This window comes from Nicotiana attenuata, chromosome 1 (assembly GCF_001879085.1).
Source record: "Nicotiana attenuata strain UT chromosome 1, NIATTr2, whole genome shotgun sequence".
In the NCBI taxonomy this organism is placed as follows: Eukaryota; Viridiplantae; Streptophyta; class Magnoliopsida; order Solanales; family Solanaceae; genus Nicotiana; species Nicotiana attenuata.
Window position 1 is genome coordinate 54,606,369 of NC_031989.1, and position 14,207 is coordinate 54,620,575.

General features: G+C 38.4%; 1 pseudogene across 1 annotated transcript; it reads right to left on the reverse strand.

The window, feature by feature from the left end:
• LOC109226809 lies at positions 2,235-9,699 on the reverse strand (annotated as a pseudogene). The gene is made up of 13 exons (XR_002068155.1): positions 9,342-9,699; positions 9,181-9,244; positions 8,194-8,249; positions 7,372-7,447; positions 7,208-7,279; positions 6,983-7,070; positions 6,624-6,879; positions 5,956-6,071; positions 5,371-5,591; positions 4,751-4,773; positions 4,584-4,671; positions 3,157-3,247; positions 2,235-2,598 (listed from the first exon to the last, which is right to left on the reverse strand). The product of XR_002068155.1 is annotated as a beta-glucosidase 11-like (transcript).

Consider the following 14,207-nt stretch of genomic DNA (forward strand, 5'->3'; position numbering starts at 1 on the left):
GCAAGCTAAGGACTGCCCCTTCAATATCATTTTAGGTTAATGAATACACTTGCTAATCTGTAAAGTTTCTACCTACGTTAGATTTTTTTTTTTTTTTTTTTTTNNGGGGGGGGTGAGATACTCATAAAACTTCTGGAAAAAAAATATATCACCCAAGCAAGTTTTATTTTCAATTTTTTTCCCCCTAAAAATTGCTTTAAGTCCTAAGAGATAGAAAGAGGTTCTCTCGTCACCTCAGTATGTTCTGCCCAAGATATAGTCCTTGACTCGTTTCCTACCAAATCATAATATCTAAGGTGGCTTTTAAAAAAAGAAGATTATCAGCAGCTGGTGTTTTGACCAAAACAATATATGGATAACATGTGTTTGCACATTAACCTTTAAAACTTAACCATATTTAATAGGGGAAAGTGCACAATTAGCAACAAATTAGAGATGTCATTACTCTTTAGCCACTGTTTAAAATGTATTTACTATTTAGCCAGTGCTTAATAAATTTTTATCCGCCCGGAGGAAAATACCCCTGCACTAGACATGGGTGCTGTGTAAATATTAAGGACAAGTGTCCTTAACTTCATTAATGATGTGTAAATATTAAGGACAAAGTGTCATGTCATGTCCTTAACTTCATATGTGCAGTGTAAATGTTAAGAACATAATGTCCTTAACTTGTATTTGCACCTTTTGTTGTTAAACTTTAGGACCTCATATCCTTAACTTCATATATGCAGTGTAAATGTTAAAGAAATAGTGTTCTTAACTTTATGAGTGTTGTGTAAATATTAAGACATGGTGTCCCTAACTTCATGAATGCTATGTAAATATTAAGGACAAGGTATCCTGTCAAGTCCTTAACTTCATGTGTGCAGTGTAAATGTTAAGGACATGGCGTCCTTAACTTCATGTGTGCAGTGTAAATGTTAAGGACACCATGTCCTTAATATTTACACAGCACTCATGACGAAAGGGTAAAACCGTCTTTTCGTATTAATTTTAATAGAGTAGTGGCTATTTTGCTCAACATTAAAAATATTATATAAAAACTAAATATCATGTTAAAAAGTGGCTATCCCACGCTATTTCTACTAATTAATATGCATTAAATAAATTGATGCAAACACTGGGTGCGGATATGTAGTTTCTGGGTGGGCAGGGTAAGATTGTGTCAAGTGAAGGCTCCCAGCCCTAAGTCCGCCCGCCCTTCCCCCCATTTTTTATGTTAAAATATCATGGTATAGCTAGTTTTCACACTGGTCAATGAAAAATAGCCAGCGTTTATCAAGTCAATAAAAAATAGCCACTATTTTGTTGCAACAGGGACCGGTCCAGTGTAATATACGGGAGTTCTGGTGCATTTGTATACGAACTCCAGCGTATTATGCTGGACCGGTATACTTTGCTAACTCCTGTAAAATTTGCGGGAGACTGGACAATTATACTTGCTGGAACTCCCGTAAAATTATACTGGACAATTATACTTGCGGGAGACTGGACAATTATACTTGCTGGAACTCCCGTAAAATTTGCGGGAGTTCCAGCATAATTATGCTTGAACTCCCGTAAAATTTGCGGGAGTTCCAGCATAGTTATCCTGGAACTCCCGTAAAATTTACGGAAGTTCAAGCATACTTATGCTGGAACTCCCGTAAAATTTGCGGGCGTATTTTTCCGGATTTTGAACAGTGTTTTCGCTCAGATTTAAAGTGGCTAAATTTCGATGACTTTTGAAACTTGGCTATTTTTCAACGACCAGTGGTAAATCTGGCTATTTTAGAATTTCTCCCATTTTTTATCCTTAGGATAACTCCTGAAAATTATTTGTCTTCAATTCTGGACTGTTTTGGTGCCCACTGCATATTGTGAAGATTGTGAAGTGGCCAAAGGTTAAAGCCTGAGACACTTCTGATTTATATCTGATCTTCGGTCTGTGAAAAAGACAGATTTTTTATTTGTGAAATATAATGTCCTCCAAATGGAGGAGATCTTGCTGATTTTGAGTTGATCTGATTGCTCAACTGTCAATAACTAGCTGTTAAATTCTTCTTTGTAACATAACTGTGGCAAAATCATGACTTTCTGTATGCCTCAAGACTATTAGAGTAGCTGAAGAGCTAAGCCTGGGACATATATGCTCCTTCTGCCTATGAAATGATCAAGACAGAAGTTGACAGTCTGTGGGGTTTCATACACAGAAAACTTATTTTCTTTCCACATTTATCACTCACAGTCACAGATACAGAATGGAGAAGTAACATCATATTAAAAATCTTGTGCAGATATAATCATATTATTTGGGAAGGGTTGACAAATATCTAACATCTTGTGCACGTAAAACCATATTAGAGAAGAACCAATTTAGTAACAAAACTAGGATTTGTAGATAGGAAGCTTGTCCCCTACTTGGAAGCTGCACTAGTAATCGAGCTTTTTCCCTTTAAGAAGTTGGCGTACCAGTATGCAGAAAGTTTTGGATACCTTCTTAATTCTTTGTCATCCAAATCTACATAGTAGAGGCCATAGCTCGGTCCATAGCCACCAAGTAACTCCAAACCATCTAAGAAGGACCACGCGGAATAGCCTCTTGCATCCGATCCGTTCCTGCATTATTATGGGGTTTGGACAAAAGACAAGCTTTTAGTGAAGTGCACATGATAAAAGCTTAGTCTACATCAACTTGATAAATGATTAAGAAAAGGAAAAAAACTACTCTTAACCAATTAAGGCGCCTACCTGTTGCCACAGCAAAAACAAATAAAATAAAGATTTTAAATCTATGCATTGACGGTGTAAAAATTATTTACACAAATCAGGTTACTTATAAGGTAATTATAGGTAAATTCTTATGACGAGCATTAATTGGTAAACTAATAAAAATGACCAAACACTACACTGTTCGCGTAAAATATCTTTACAGGGCCAATGTATGTAATTTAAATCCTAAAAGATGACCCAACATGATTAAGTTAGTTGTCTCAACATTTTAACTTGCAAGACTGCATAACTTTCTGATTTGTTCAGTTCTTGGAAAGTGTTTTGCCAAATTTACATGAGGCAAATAAACTTGACCTTTTATCCCTTCCAAAGATAACATCAACGATACTTCACAGCTCTCTCTGCCCGCATCTACAGTCAATAACTTTGTTATAAGAGGTTTACCTTACAGCGTCGAGAACACTCCCAATGTAGGCATGCAAATAATTTATTCTTGCTGCGTCATTTAGTGTACCATTACGCCGAGTCTTTTGACCTGCCAAAACAAATCATTAAGCATCTCAAACACTTTTCACTTCAGGAATTTGGAGAAAGTCACAAGATTATGCTAACATCCTGAAATCTTACATTTGGAATTCAGAGGAAACTACAGTATAGCAGATATTGCAACTGCAAACTTCACCATATTTTTCCAGAATACCCCACAACATGAAGTGGGGCAGGGGTGGGGGGGGGGGGGGGGTACAGGGTGCTGAAATGTTGAGAGGTTGTTATTTAAGGGAGATCAAGCTTCCAAGATCATCATATAATCGCCAAGTTCTTGAAAATAGAAAGATGTGGATACAGTTTCCTGTTCTGACTAAGTTGAAAATAATGGAAGTAGTGTTCCTAGAGAACATAGATGAAGAGAGATCGCTATTTGAAAATGACTATTTGAACAACCTTCCAAAATTTGCTTATTTTTTGAAAAGTACTTGTTTTTTTTTAACATTAACATTGTAAAGTACTTTTTTCTTTTTTTTGAAAAGTACTTTTGTCAAAAGGAGTTTAAAAAAAGCATATTAGAATAGTGGTCATTTGCGTTTGGACAAGTAATTTAAGAAGAGCTTTTGTTCGTATTATAGAAGTAGTTTGAGTATCTTTCTAAAAGTGCTTTAGAGTATCAAATTACAACAAAAGACATGTAGAGATTTGTTGTACAATTAGTTTTATTTAAATAGATGTAAATGATTTGAATTTTTGTATGAGGGGCTTTAATTAAAATTTTCAATTTCTATTAATTAAAAAGAGTAACAAATAAAATCAAAAAGGAGAGAGAGAGAGAGAGAGAGAGAGAGAGAGAGAGAGAGAGCGCATACCTATGGAACTCTGGATTTGTTGTCGATAATTCATGAGGTTTGTGTTTGACCGTATAGTTGGGATAGTTTGGTATTATAAACTTTTCATAAAGGCATTTTGTAATGAATAAAAGTTAAAAACAACTTCTGCTTGTACTTCTAACGAGAAGCTACATTTTTACCTTCTTCCACACAGCAGAAAATAGCTTCTTCTACTGCTTAAAAACACTCATCTTTCCCAAAAGCTTGTCCAAATACCCTGACTCTCCAAAATAAGCACAAGTAGTAGTTTCCTATACTGGCCAAACAGGCTAGAAGTGAAACCAGGTTATGCAAGCTTTACTTTGAGTGGATTGTCCGGAATGGGTGAAGTTTCCAGGTTGTAAGGACAAATTTAGCTTATAGTAGGCTTTATCCTCTATATATATTTACTGAATAAGGCAAAACATTGCTAGAGCACACAGGTGTAAGAACCCACAAATTGCGTGCAAAAGCATAAAATCAAAAGAGAGGAGGTGATTGGAGAGGACGCACCATTTTCCTGAATGTAAATCGGTGGGTTGCCATAAGCTTCTTTTAAATACTCCAGAAATTCATAAAGACCAGAAGGTATCACTGGATACTAAAGTCAAACAATGTTTAAGTGACAGAACTTGTAAATCTTCAAAACATCACACAAGAACTTATATTAGAGGGCTCACCTGATCTGCTGCCAATGCCTCAACTGCAGAAACCCAAAATAGATAAAATTAGTGAGCTCACTGATATCACCTAATCCATCATAAGCAGAAAAACTAATAAACTATGGAAAAGATAATTTAAATGAAGTCAGATAAACATCCAGATGAAACTTAGTTAGCTAGTGGTTAAAATATGAGAGACTGATATTTATTTAAGGTGCGTTGTTTGGCATGACGGAAAAAATTCTTATTTTCTGGTGTTTGGTTGTGAAAAATATTTTTCAGAGAAAACATTTTCCACCAAAAGGGAAAAAATGACTTCCTACACCTTTGGGCGGAAGTCATTCTCCTTCATAACTATCTAAACTCCTAACTTAATATTACTGCCTTTAACCAACATTTAGACATTATTATGTCTACAATCTTTTAATACTCAAAAGTTTCATCAAAACAGTATTCAATTTGCTAATACTTTTATCAATCTTTAGTAAATGTTTTTTTCTCAAAAAAATATTTTCTATTCTCCAACCAACAAAACACCAAAAATCTTTTTCCAAAAATAAGTCATTTGCCAAAAAATATTTTCCAAATATGACTTCCATCATACCAAACACAACCTTAGAGAGCACTGGATTTCATACGTGAGATATCTGCTTCTATGTCAGCACCAAAGTCCCTGGTATTCTTTTCAATGCTGGAAGACCTGTCCTTAACAGATGCTGTTGTATAGTGGTTTAGGCCTATGAAATCAACTGAGCCCTTAACTAGCTTAGCCTCATATTTGCTGAAGGTTGGAATTCTTGTCCCAGCAGCCTTCTTCATTACAGATGGATAGTCTCCAAATATTAAAGGATTCATTATCCTGCAGCCAAAGTCGGAAAAGGAAAATATGGTAAACAAACATATTGCTTGATAATGGCTTGCAAATATAAAATCGTTGAGTTGTATGTCCATCTTCTCATCAAAAAGCTTAAGTTGTTAGAGAAAGCACACTTTTATGATTATTCTTGATAATGGGAGACGACGAACTTGAAACCAGAACGTCTGTTTGCTTTGCCGAATTGCGTGACCACTCATTTAAAACTTGAAGCTTTTAAAGAGAGGACAGGTTTATATACTTAATTATGTCTTTTAAAACAGAACCTGTAATATTGATATGGCTGCTAGGCAAGATTTTACATGTCAGAAATATACTTTTAATCAGCCAATGAAATTCTAAAACTCACCAACCAGTATAAAATTCATTAGCTCTTTCTGCTGCATTTACATCATCCCCTGAATTTGTGTAAGGAACACACCAAAAACCATATATATTAAATCCCACAAAACCATGTTGGGTGGACTGCATTGCAAAAATTTTGCTGTCATTAGTAAGCACATGTCTTAAAGTAAAGTTGTTCACTCACAAGTAATAGAAGGAGCTGGAAATGAGAAAGGATATGCTTACATGACCCCACAAAGACCAGTACTTTCATCAAAGAAACAAGAGTAGAGAAGAAGGAAAAAGGTTTTCCTCAAAGCAAGGACTTAAGCCATATAATGCCATACATCTAAATTAGTTTGCACAAATGTGCCGCACATAGTACTAACTGCGAATGAAATGAATATTTTAATATTTTTACTAAATTTAAATAAATAAATACAAATATTAGATAAATTATTATTGAGCAAACTTATTACGCAATCAACCTTTATAGCATAACCAAAGAAGGAAAATGAGGTAATAAAGTTGCCCTCCCTATATTGGTAACTAATCAAACTATAAGAACAGAAATGCTCAAACTAACCTCAGAACGAGCACTAAAACACTAAATCATTGAGACTTCAATAACAATACAGATGAAAGTTATTTTACTGACCAGTTTGCTTCTAGATTGAAATCTTTGAATCATACCTTGTAATTTCTCCTGTACAATTTCATTGCAGATGAATGTGCAAGCAACATGTTATGAACAACAATATAAGGCTCAGTAGATGAATTGCCTCTAGAACAATAAACCCCAAAAGGTGGGGAACAACGTCCTGGTGGGGTGATGCCATTATCATAACCTCCAATCGCAAATATATTGGCCTCATTAATGGTGGTCCAATACATCACCCTGTCACCAAACTCCTTGAAGCATACCTCTGCATATGCAGTGAAGTCCTTCCTAAAGTCGATAGCAAATTCTACTACTGAAGTTAATCGTATCTGATGGCCTGATACTAAAACTGATATATGAGTAAACAGGTTAAAATATGCTATAGACATACACAATCTTTCGGCTTAACCATCCCCCGTGTTTATCTTCAAGTACCTATGGTAGATCACTGTGAAATAGTGTAACATGTGGTTGAATACCTGCAATATTAACAGATACGAAAGACTTTTAATGCACTCTTCAGAGGAATCTCGAAGTGCAGTTTTTTGCTTTTCTTTTTTCTCTAATATGTGTAATTGACAAAATGTACTGAAATTGCCAAGAAATTTGGTATGACCGTGGCTGATAAGTTCATCAATGTAATTGTTGTAAAACTGTAAACCCTTTGGATTTACAGGTCCTCTTCCACCTGGAAAGAGAACAAACGCGGCATCAAAGAGGGTGGAAATAAAAGGAAATAATATGAGGTGTTTTCATGTAGTATCAAGGGGCTAAACCTACCAGGTATAAGTCTAGACCATGAAATAGAGAACCTGTAGGCTTCTAAGCCTGTGTCAACCATGAGTTGGACATCTTCCTGCAACGGAAATTTGATGAACTCAAACTGCCTTTCTTTAGGACAAACCTAATTGAATTTAAGTGCCACCAACTTTTTACAAGACGTAGAAAAGAATGAACCATTTCTTGAAGACCATAAACTAAATATAGCAGACACTTAGTGGTACGCCAAACCTAAGATTATGCTATTTCTTTAGGAGAAACCTGATTGAATTTAACTGCTACCAACTTTTTACAAGACATAGAAAAGAATGAACCATTTCTTGAAGACCATAAACTAAAATAACAGACACTTAGCGGTACGCCAAACCTAAGATTATGCTATCGTGTGAAGGACCTTAACTATGTAAGATCAATTTTAAGAAGCTTAAACAAATACTTCAAGAGTAAGGCTCAAAGAACTAGAGACTTAGTTAAATCTTTCTCTGTCATGTTGTTAAGAGAATTGGAAGATAGGAACTTGTACTCATTCTACATACGTTGCAGTTGTAAAATACAATAACCAAGAAGTTCAATTGAATCTGAATCCTAAGCATGGAACTGAATAGTCCTTTCAGTTGCTTTTCAAGGTAATAACGTTCCATATTCTACATCTATAATTGCTTGTTATACTTGTCTGTTTTCTGTCGGATATCAATCAAACTTCTATGCCAACCATCTTCTCTTGTATGCAGTGATAGTACCAAACCATTTGTTGTATATGTTACTTTGTAACAGTCGGTGGGAGGTAAAAGAATCAGATTGAAACAGAGTCATTGTATCCACCTTGTATTTGTGGTACAGATCACATGCTATGTCTCCATTGGCTCCACCGGAAAAACCTGGAAGCAAAAACTTGAAATATCATCAACCAATCTGCATTAATGTAACTCATAGCATGTATTTCCTAATAAAAAGATTTTAAATTTCTAAAAGAAAGAAATGTTCTACTTATAAATGATAGCCCAAATTGTATATCCACCTGTTCAAATGTACAACATTCAGTAGTAGTATACCAATTTTCTGCATCATTTGTGCGTCACCGAACAACTTCAGTTTAGCGAGAAGCAAGTGATTTATAACAAATGAGCGAATTTCTAAAATTAGGTAAGAAAATAAAAAGAGGATGTGTTGGCTTTGTCACACATTCAACTTCTCATACATGGAATAGACAAGACTTATTGAGGTTAAGAGATGAAATTGCTCACAAGGCCATTTATTATGATTATACTTTTATTATTGAAGAGTAAAATGGGCTTAAAATCTCAATTTTCTTTAACTTGTTCTCTGGTTACTGCACTACCATAGATGGAAAAAAAAAAAAAAATTTAAATCAGGCAATTGTAAAAGAATGTAACAAAGTCTCCGGCATAGCGTGGTAAAGTATCAACTATGTAACACTCACGAGTCACGATGGAAGGGGCTGATGAGTGCGGATTTAGGAGAATGACTAACAGGCTTCTAGGTGGCAAGCTTCAGAAGAAAGGGTTCATATGACACTTAAGGCAAATACCACATTGGAAATGAAGAAGAAAATGAAGTGCTATATAAGACAGTACAAGTTCACATAGTATCTTATGCTTTTGGGCTCCATATGACATAGCTCAGGTGACAAATCCAAAGAGGTCAGTCGCACCAAAACGGACAATACATACCATGATTTGGGCTATAAGACAAACTATCACTCAATTTCACGATTAATGGGACTATAAAGAGGTCAAGGATGCAAAGCGAATAAAGAAACAGAACTGGATTGATTTTAAGAATACAGACCAGCATGAGCAAAAGTATCCCAAATGCTAGGTGTCCTTCCATCTTCAGATGCTGCCCCTTCTACCTTTTTTCATATACAACCAATCAAAGAGTAAACAATTACTATTCATCAATTACAAACTCATTATTGAAAAAAAAAAAAAAAAAAACTTTTAACTGACTTGATAGGCAGAAGTTCCAGCACCAAAAACAAAGCCAGGAGGGAAGTCAGCTCTTCTATAATGGTCTGTACCAAAGACTATCACCAATAAACATTGGATTGAAACAAGCAGCAGTAGAAAACAGAAGTTGGATTGCAGATTTCGGAGCATCATTCTTAATGGGTGGCTATTATTAACTACTCTTACCCACATATACCCTCAAGACTTATTGTATTTCTTGACCCATATATTTTTGTAAGTTCCAGTAAACTCTGAAGACAACAATGGAAAGAATCTTTATCACTTTTCTGGTATAGGCCATAGTTACAAAGAGAGGGACATTCTCCAGCAAGAGAGAGTTGAAAAAACGAATTTGAAGTGCTAGGCATCGCAAATTTTGAGAAAACTTTTCTGAGGAAATTATCAAAATGGTCCTTAATGTATAGGGGTTGGACTATTTTGGTCCTTACTGTATACCCCTTAACTGATATGATCCTTCATATATGTAAAATGTGATCAATTTAGTCATAAACCCTAAAAACTAACAGTTTTCACTCAAAAAATCTTTAAAATTAACAGAAAATATGAGGTGCATAACTGCCACCTTGTATACGCTAAAAATCGGGCATGTCCCGGAGCGAGCCAGGCCACGGTTCGACCCTATGTTATATCGGACCACTGTGTAAAGTTAAATTGCCGAGCTCGAGACCCAGAGACCGATCGAGATCGAGGTCGGCCAAGATTAAAGCCAGGCAGGATAGAGATCGAGCAAGATCGAGGGAAGCTTACCAAGCCAAATAACGAAAAACCAAAATATTCTTAATCGGGCGAGGATTACAGCAGAAATCTCGGCACGTATCAAGAAGAGGCCGATTAATTAGCTAATCATGGGATTTCTTACTGTATTAAGAATTGTATCAGAGGTATGACTCCCCTACTATATAAAGAGGGTCTGATCATTTGTAAAAGACATCATATTCACGCTATACAAAGCAATATACTACCTTTCTCTTAAGCTTTCAATACTCTGTTGCTCTTTTCATATTTTCCAGTAGAATACTCGTTTGGTTCGAGGCTGATCTAGCTCGAGGGCAAAGCTACACGTTTATTTTGGTTTGCTTTATTCCTTTTTGCAGTCAATTTCAATATCAATTTACATATTTTCTCATTTTGTGTCATGTCAAATCACGTGTCCTTAAAACCACGTATAAATTCAATTGTTATCCAATTTTAGGGTAAATAGTTTGGCGCACACTGTGGGGCTAAGAATAATAGTGATTGCATGGTACTACCTTTTGTAACACAGAGTATTTAATTCTTGTTCTTGTGAGTATCTTTGATTCCAAGATCAGCATGTCAAACTCTCAAGCAGTACCCACACACACACACACACAGACAATGGCCTTGGTCTCCATGGCGAGAACGACAACATAGCCTCCCCAGGAAATGGAGTACCTCCAGTTGACCTCGATGAAACCCTGGCCGTAGAACCAATCCTTGTCAGTTCCCATGTTGTCATTAATAGGATTTGGCTGTTGATCCTGAAAGTAGCATCCGCAGAGACGTTCGACCAGCCGATCAGAACGCACAGGGCGGTGAAGAAGGCAGGATCAGCCTTCGAGTGATATTCGAAATGTTGCAGACTCAACAAGCTGCAATAGCACAACTCCAAAACCAGAACCATGCACCAAGCAGGATCGAACCCGAGCCATCACATGAGGTTGTTCGTAGGGCCAAATCGGTGCCAAAGAGATCGAATGGAGGTGAATCAGGGACCGATCCCACAATCATGAAGATGCTCGAGGAAGGGTTTTGAAGGGTTTGGATTCGAAGAAGTATCAAGGGTTTGAAGGGTTTGGATTCGAAGAAGTTCGTGCAAAAACCTTCCCCTCCCCCTACCCCCCCCCCCCCGAGCGCGGCCCCTAAACCATTTCCCAAGAAGTTCCGCATGCTAGAAATTCCCAAGTATAATGGAACAACAGACCCCAACGAGCATGTCACTTCTTACATATGCGCGATTAAAGGGAACAACTTGGAGGACAACGAGATCGAGTCTATATTATTGAAGAAGTTCGGGGAAACTCTGTCGAAGGGAGCGATGATATGGTACCATAACTTGTCACCCAACTCCATTGACTTGCAGACTCCTTTATTAAAGCACACCCCGGGACTATAAAGGTCGAGACTAGGAAATCGGACCTCTTCAAGGTAAGGCAGAAAGATAACGAGATGCTCAGAGAGTTCGTGTCTCGGTTCCAAACAGAACATATGGATCTACCACCGGTCGTCGATGATTGGGCCGTCCAGGCCTTCACCCAAGGACTAAACGTACGAAGCTCGGTGGCTTCACAGCATCTAAAACAGAACTTGATCGAATACCCAACTGTTACCTAGGCCGATGTTCATAATCAATACCAATCAAAAATTAGGGTTGAAGACGATCAGCTGAGGTCCCCTTTCGGGTCCGTTTATCCTATCAGGTCCGTCGATAGAATCAAAAGGGACATCGATCGAGAATCACGCTCGATTAGGGATCGCTACCGGATATGCAATGGAGTTCGGAGAAGCAACGAGTCTGGGCGCAACCCTATTCGAGGTGAAAGAAGAAATGATCGAGGTCAGAGCTCTAAGGGGCTAATGAGCAAGAATGGTTTCGATAGGGACGCCAGGCCCAAAGAAGCACCGCGACTATCAGAATATAACTTCAACATTGATGCATCCGCCATTGTATCAGCCATCGGACATATCAAAGATACTAGATTGCCTCGACCTCTGCGAACTGATCCAGCCTAGAGAAATCCCAATCAGATGTGCAAGTATCATAGCACCATGACCATAGAACAGAAGATTGCAGGCAGCTAAGGGAGGAAGTAGCCCGGTTGTTCAACGAGGGGCACCTTCGGGAGTTCTTAAGCGATCGGGCCAAGAATCACTTCAAAAAAAGGGATTCAAACAGACAAAACGAGCAAGAAGAGCCACTACATGTGATTCACATGATTGTTGGAGGGGTCGATATTCCTTAAGGACCAGTATTAAAGCACACCAAGGTGTCGATCACAAGGGAGAAGTGAACTCGAGATTACGTACCGGAAGGAACCTTGTCTTTCAATGACGAGGATGCATAATGGATCGTACAACCCCATAACGACGCACTGGTAATATTTGTACTTATGAATAAGACTCAAGTTAAACGTGTTTTAATTGATCCAGGTAGCTCGGCCAACATTATTCGATCAAGGGTCGTAGAACAGCCCGGCCTGCGGATCAGGTTGTGCCCGCAGCCCGAGTGCTAAACGGCTTCAACATGGCGTGCGAAACCACCAAAGGTGACATAACTTTGCCAGTGAACGTGGCTGGGACCATCCAAGAGATAAAGTTCCATGTGAACGAGGGCGATATGAGGTATAATGCCCTATTCGGGAGGTCATGGATCCACAACATGAGAGCGATGCCCTCGACCCTTCACCAGGTTCTAAAATTCCCGACGGCATAAGGAGTCAAAATAGTCTACGGAGAGCAACCCGCCACCAAGGAAATGTTTGTCGTCGACGAAGTAATACCGATATCGGCACTCTCGTCGACGAAGGGGTCAAATTCGAAGGGAAAATAGGAAGGCAAATAGCAACCACAGACACCGACCTCGACCCAATCAGGGATGTAGGGGACTGACGAGGATGATGACTATGGGATTCCTCAATCTGTCATAGTCCCTGATGATTTCGATGCCACCAAGTTAACGGTCAAAGAGCTGGAACAAATCATACTGGTCGAACACCAGCCCGAACAAAAGGTATACCTGAGCACGAGGCTAGCCCCCAAGCTTGGGGGAAAACTTATTCAATTCCTTAAAACTAACATGGATTGTTTGCTTGGTCCCATCTCGATATGACAGGGATCCCACCGGAAATCAACACCCATAACTAAGCCTGGGCCCGAAGTTCCACCTAGTGAAGCAAAAACGAAGACCCCAATCCGAGGTTAAAACGCCTTCATCAAATATGAGGTAACCAAACTTCTCAAAATAGGGTCCATCCAAAAAGAAAAATATCCCGAACGGTTAGCAAACGTAGTAGCAGTCCCTAAGAAGAGGAACAAACTTAGAATGTGTGTAGATTACAAAGACCTAAATAAAGCGTGCCCCAAGGATTCTTTTTCTTTGCATAATATCGATCGCATGATCGATGCCAAGGCCGGCCACGAGATCCTTCGTTTTCTCGATGCCTATTCCGGGTACAACCAAATACATGAACCCAGAAGACCAGGAAAAGACCTCGTTCATCACTAAGTATAGGACTTACTGTTATAATGCAACGCCATTCGGATTAAAAAATGATGGTGGAACTTATCAACGCCTTGTAAATCGAGTGTTCGAAGAACAAATAGTGAAATATATGGAAGTTTATATTGATGACATGCTAGTTAAGTCCCTGCGAGCAGGACCATTTGAAGCATTTGCAGGAACCTTTCGGTATACTGAAGAAATACAACATGAAGCTCAACCTAGAAAAATGCACATTTGAGGTCGGCTCTAGCAAATTTCTCGGCTTCATGGTATCCAATCGAGGAGTCGAGATCAACCCCGACAAAATCAAAGCTATCGAGGACATCACGGTAGTAGACAACATAAAGGCAGTGCAGAGGCTAACGGGGCGCATAGCCGCTCTGGGGCGATTCATCTCGAGGTCCTCCGGTAAGAGCCATCGATTCTTTTCGTTGCTGAAGAAACGGAATAACTTCATATGGACCCCAAAATGCCAACATGCCTTGGAAGAGCTTAAACGGTACTTATCGAGCCCGCCGCTGCTTCACACGCCGAGGGCAGATGAACAACTTTACTTATATTTCGCAGTATCGGAGATAGCGGTAAGTGGAGTCCTGGTCCAAGAA